Here is a 6730-nt window from a genome sequence, read left to right on the forward strand (position 1 = left end):
CGCCTCGCCCGAGCCCAGCCTCGGGCAAGGGCAGCCGACCCCGGAGGATCTCCGTCTCACCCAAGGCCCCCTCCAGCGACGAACATACTTCCGGCTTGCCCGAGGCCCAGTCTTCGCCAAGAAGCAACCCTGGCCAAATCGCCACGCCAACCGACCAAATCGCAGGGGCATTTAAATGCAAAGGTGGCCTGACACCTTTATCCTGACGCACGTCCTCCAGTCGACAGAGCCGAAGTGACCGCAGTCACTTCGCCGCTCCACTGACCGGCCTGACAGAAGGACAGCGCCGCCTGCGCCGCTCCGACTGCTGTGCCACTCGACAGAGTGAGGCTGACAGGCAGTCAGGCCTGGCCTCAGGCACCATAGGAAACTCCGCTCCGCCTGACCCAGGGCTCGGACTTGGGCTCAGCCCCGGAAGACGGCGAACTCCGATCCGCCTGACCCCAGGGCTCAGACTCGGGCTCAACCCCAGAAGACGACGAACTCCGATTCGCCCGACCCCAGGGCTCGGACTCGGGCTCAGCCCCAGAAGACGACGAACTCCACTTCGCCCGACCCTAGGGCTCGGACTCAGCCCTGGCTTCAGCCGACGATCTCCGCCTCGCCCGACCCGGGGGCTCGGACTCGACCTCGGCCACGGAAGACAGACTCGACCTCGACCTCGGAGGAGCCTCCACATCGCCCAACCTAGGGCGCGGACCGACCACGTCAATAGGAGGCGCCATCATTACCCTACCCCAAGATGACTCAGGCTACGGGGGACAAGACCGGCGTCCCATCTGGCTCGCTCCGCCAGACAAGTAATGATGGCACCCTGCACGCTCTATGACGACGGCGGCTCTCAGCCCCCTTACGGAAGCAAGAGGACGTCAGCAAGGACTCAACAGCCCCGACAACTGTCTTTCCGCCAGGCTCCAGCGCTCCTCCGACGGCCCCGACACCACCCGAACCGGGTGCCAAAACCTCTCCGGCTGCCACGATGGCATATACTTAGGGCGCTAGCTCTCCGCCGCTAGACACTTAGCACTCTGCTACACCCCCCATTGTACACCTGGATCCTCTCCTTACGCCTATAAAAGGAAGGACCAGGGCCCTCTTACAGAGGGTTGGCCGCGCGGGGAAGAGGACGGGACTGGCGCTCGCGTGAGGCCGCTCGCTCCCTCCCGCGTGGAACGCTTGTAACCCCCTACTGCCAGCGCACCCGACCTGGGCGCGGGACGAACACGAAGGCCGCGGGATTCCCACCTCTCTCACACCTTCTTCCCCCCTTCGCGCTCGGCCTCGCGCCGACCCATCTGGGCTGGGGCACGCGGTGACATTCTCACTCGTCGGCCCAGGGAACCCCCGGTCTCAAAACGCCGATAGTTGGCGCACCAGGTAGGGGCCTGCTGCGTGTTGATGAACAGCTTCCCGTCAAGCTCCAGATGGGCAGTCTCCGGCAACCTTTCCAGCCTGGGATGGTGCTCCGTTTCGGGAGTCTTGAGTTCATGTCCCTCGACGGCAGCTACGACATGGTACTCCTTCCCCCGACGTGCGACAGCGACAATGGCGGCCGACAGCCCGCCCGTCGGCGGCGGAATCGACGACGTCTTCCCCGCGTGGTGGAAGAGCAACATTTGAGCTCACCCCGCCCTCTCCCCCGCCGACGGAGGAGGAGGCGGGGCAACCAAGGCCAAGCAGGAGGCGGCACCTCGTCGGCTGTCGAGCGAGTCGACGGCGTCGGCGCCCCAATGGGGGACGCGGCGGGCATCGACCTCGCGTTTGAGACGAAGACGAGCGTCGTCTCCCCGCAACACGCCAATTCCAAGCAAACGGACGACGCCAGCACGCTCGCGAAAGGCTTGCTGGGCGTCACCCTCGTACCCGAGACGACGGTGCAGTCAGTCCCAGACGTGACTTCGTCACCGCCCATCGACCAAGAGGTACCCACCGGTTCCCATCTCATGCCTCTTGGATTCAGCCTCAACCCGCCGAGCGGCTTCGCTTTGGCGGACGCTCTCGTGGAGGCGAGTCCGAACCCTCTGGGGTATCGTATGCGGTCACCCTGGGACCGGCTGGCGGACGTCTCGACCTACGGGTCCTCGGGGTCCGAGGAAGATGACGAGCCCGACTTCTGTTGGGATTTCTCCGGACTTGGTAACCCCAGCGCCATGCGGGACTTCATGACCGCATGCGACTACTGCCTTTCCGACTGTTCCGACGGTAGCCGCAGTCTCGGCGACGAGGACTGCGGCCCAAGTCGTGAATGCTTCCACGTCGATCTAGGGGGTCCCTCCGAAGGCAACCATCTTGGTATGCCGGAGAACGGCGATCTCCCTAGGCCTGTGCCTCGCGTTGACATCCTACGGGAGCTAGCTGTGGTCCCCGTTCCGGCGGGGGTCATGACCCACAGCTCGAGCAAATCCGCGGGGTGCCGGCCAGGCTCAACGAGGGGCAGGAGCACTTGAGCCGATCCACCGGGACATCGGGCAGGAATGGGCGGGCCAACCTCCGGCCGGAGAAGGGCGTCATCTACCCCAAGGTATCCAGCACTGCATCGCCGACGATGTCAGGATGAGGCCGCCACCCGCTTCCAGTGGGGTCGGCCAAAACCTAGCTGTAGCAGCAATGCTTCTCCGCGCGATGCCAGAGCCATCAACCACCGAGGGGCGGTGAATCCAGGGAGAGCTCAAGAATCTCCTGGAGGGCGCCGCGGTCCGACGGGCCGAGAGCTCCGCCTCCCGAAGGCAGGGTACCCCTTGGAACATCGCGCCGCGACTTCCCGATTCCTGCGGGAAGCCTCGGTCCACACCGGGCGCACGCGCAACACAGCGCCTGCGGCCCCGGGTCGCCTCGGCAACGAGCACCATCACCGCGACCGTCGGGCCCACCTCGACAAGAGGGTGCGCCGAGGCTACCACCCCAGGCGTGGGGGACGCTACGACAGCGGGGAGGATCGGAGTCCCTCGCTCGAACCGCCCAGTCCGCAGGCCTTCAACCGCGCCATACGACGAGCGGCGTTCCCGACCCGGTTCTGAACCCCGACTACTATCACAAAGTACTCGGGGGAGACGAGACCGGAACTGTGGCTCGTGGACTATCGGCTGGCCTGCCAACTGGGTGGAACGGACGATGACAACCTCATCATCCGCAACCTCCCCCTGTTCCTCTCCGACACCGCTCACGCCTGGTTGGAGCACCTGCCTCCGGGGCAGATCTCCAACTGGGACGACCTGGTCCAAGCCTTCGCCAGCAATTTCTAGGGCACGTACGTGCACCCCGGAAACTCCTGGGACCTCCGAAGCTGCCGACAGCAGCCGGGAGAGTCTCTCCGGGACTACATCCGGCGATTCTTGAAGCAGCGCACCGAGCTACCCAACATCACCGATTCAGATGTCATCGGCGCGTTCCTCGCCGGCACCACCTGTCGTGACCTGGTGAGCAAGCTGGGTCGCAAGACCCCCACCAGGGCGAGCGAGCTGATGGACATCGCCACCAAGTTCGCCTCCGGCCAGGAGTCGGTTGAGGCTATCTTCCGGAAGGACAAGCAGCCCCAGGGCTGCCCACCGAAAGATGCCCCCGAGGCGTCAACTCAGCGCGGCACCAAGAAGAAGGGCAAGAAGAAGTCGCAAGCGAAACGCGACGCCGCCGACGCGGACCTTGTCGCTGCCGCCGAGTACAAGAACCCTCGGAAACCCCCCGGAGGTGCCAACCTCTTCGACAAGATGCTCAAGGAGCCGTGCCCCTATCATCAGGGGCCCGTCAATCACACCCTTGAGGAGTGCGCTATGCTTCAACGCCACTTCCACAGGGCCAGGCCACCCGCGGAGGGTGGCAGGGCTCGCGACGACGACAAGAGGGAGGATCACCAGGCAGGAGAGTTCCCCGAGATCCGCGACTGCTTCATGATCTACGGTGGGCAAGCGGTAAATGCCTCGGCTCGACACCGCAAGCAAGAGCGTCGGGAGGTCTATTCGGTGAAGGTGGCGGCGCCAGTCTACCTGGACTGGTCCGACAAGCCCATCACCTTCGACCAAGCCGACCACCCCGACCACGTGCCGAGCTCGGGGAAATACCCGCTCGTTGTCGACCCTGTCATCGGCGACGTCAGGCTCACCAAGGTCCTCATGGACGGAGGCAGCAGCCTCAACATCATCTACGCCGAGACCCTCGGGCTCCTACGTGTTGATCTGTCCTCGGTCCAGGCAGGCGCTGCGCCTTTCCACGGGATCATCCCCGGGAAGCGCGTCCAGCCCCTCGGACAACTCGACCTTCCCGTCTGCTATGGAACACCCTCCAACTTCCGAAGGGAGACCCTCACATTCGAGGTGGTCGGATTCTGAGGAACCTACCACGCAGTATTGGGGAGGCCATGCTACGCGAAGTTCATGGCCGTCCCCAACTACACCTACCTCAAGCTCAAGATGCCGGGCCCCAACGGGATCATCATCGTTGGCCCCATGTACAAACACACGTTCGAATGCGACGTGGAGTGCGTGGAGTACGCCGAGGCCCTCATCGCCGACCTGGAGAGCCTCTCTAAGGAGGTGCCAGACGTGAAGCGTCACGCCGGCAACTTCGAGCCAGCGGAGACGGTTAAGTCCGTCCCCCTCGACCCAGCAGCGACGCCTCCAAACAGGTCCGGATCGGCTCCGAGCTCGATCCCAAATAGGAAGCAGTGCTCGTCGACTTTCTCCGCGCGAACGCCGACGTTTTCGCGTGGAGTCCCTCGGATATGCCCGGCATATCGAGGGATGTCGCCGAGCACTCGCTGGATATCCGAGCTGGAGCCCGACCCGTGAAGCAGCCTCTGCGCCGATTCGACGAAGAAAAGCGCAGAGCCATAGGCGAGGAGATCCACAAGCTAATGGCGGCAGGGTTCATCAAAGAGGTATTCCATCCCGAATGGCTTGCCAACCCTGTGCTTGTGAGAAAGAAAGGAGGGAAATGGCGGATGTGTGTAGACTACACTGGTCTAACCAAAGCATGTCCGAAGGTTCCCTACCCTCTGCCTCGCATCGATCAAATCGTGGATTCCACTGCTGGGTGTGAAACCCTGTCTTTCCTTGATGCCTACTCAAGGTATCACCAAATCAGGATGAAAGAGTCCGACCAGCTCGCGACTTCTTTCATCACACCCTTCGGCATGTACTGCTATGTCACCATGCCGTTCGGCTTGAGGAATGCGGGTGCGACGTACCAGCGGTGCATCAACCATGTGTTCGGCGAACACATTGGCCGGACGGTCGAGGCCTACGTCGATGACATCGTAGTCAAGACGAGGAAATCCTCCGACCTCCTTTCCGACCTTGAAGTGACATTCCGATGTCTCAAGGCGAAAGGAGTGAAGCTTAATCCCGAGAAGTGTGTCTTTGGGGTTCCCCGAGGCATGCTCTTGGGGTTCATCGTCTCCGAGCGGGGCATCGAAGCCAACTCGGAGAAGATCGCAGCCATCACCAGCATGGGGCCCATCAAGGACTTGAAAGGCGTACAGAGAGTCATGGGATGCCTTGCGGCTCTGAGCCGCTTCATCTCACGCCTCGGCGAAAGAGGCCTGCCTCTGTACCGTCTCTTAAAGAAGGCCGAGTGCTTCACTTGGACCCCCGAGGCCGAGAAAGCCCTCGGGAACCTGAAGGCGCTCCTCACGAACGCGCCCATCTTGGTGCCCCCCGCTGCCGGAGAAGCCCTCTTGATCTACGTCGTCGCGACCACTCAGGTGGTTAGCACCGCGATTGTGGTTGAGAGACGAGAAGAGGGGCATGCATTGAACGTTCAGAGGCCAGTCTACTTCATCAGCGAGGTACTGTCCGAAACCAAGATCCGCTACCCACAAATTCAGAAGCTGTTGTACGCGGTGATCCTGACGCGGCGGAAGTTGCGACACTACTTCGAGTCTCATCCGGTAACTGTGGTGTCATCCTTCCCCCTGGGGAGATCATCCAGTGCCGAGAGGCCTCGGGTAGAATCGGGAAGTGGGCAGTGGAAATCATGGGCGAAACAATCTCGTTCGCCCCTCGGAAGGCCATCAAGTCCCAGGTCTTGGCGGACTTCGTGGCTGAATGGGTCGACACCTAGCTCCCAACAGTTTCGATCCAGCCGGAACTCTGGACCATGTTCTTCGACGGGTCGCTGATGAAGACAGGAGCGGACGCAGGCCTGCTCTTCATCTCGCCCCTCGGAAAGCATCTACGCTACGTGCTACGCCTCCACTTCCCGGCGTCCAACAATGTGGCTGAGTACGAGGCTCTGGTCAACGGGTTGCGCATCGCCATCGAGCTAGGGGTCCGGCGCCTCGACGCTCGCGGTGACTCGCAGCTCGTCATCGACCAAGTCATGAAGAACTCCCACTGCCGCGACCCGAAGATGGAGGCCTACTGCGATGAGGTTCGGCGCCTGGACGACAAGTTCTACGGGCTCGAGCTCAACCACATCACCCGGCGCTACAACGAGACTGCGGATGAGCTGGCTAAAATAGCCTCGGGGCGAACAACGGTTCCCCCGGACGTCTTCTCTCGAGACCTGCATCAACCCTCCGTCAGGATCGACGACACGCCTGAGCCCGAGGCACCCTCGGCTCAGCCCGAGGCACCCTCAGCTCGGCCCGAGGCATCCTCGGTTCAGCCTGAGGTACCCTCGGCCCCCGAGGGTGAGGCACTGTGCGTCGAGGAGGAGCGAAGCGGGGTCACGCCTAATCGAAACTGACAGACCCCGTACCTGCAATATCTCCACCGAGGAGAGCTACCCCTCAACC

Source organism: Zea mays, chromosome 6 (genome assembly GCF_902167145.1).
Source record: "Zea mays cultivar B73 chromosome 6, Zm-B73-REFERENCE-NAM-5.0, whole genome shotgun sequence".
Classification (NCBI taxonomy): domain Eukaryota; kingdom Viridiplantae; phylum Streptophyta; class Magnoliopsida; order Poales; family Poaceae; genus Zea; species Zea mays.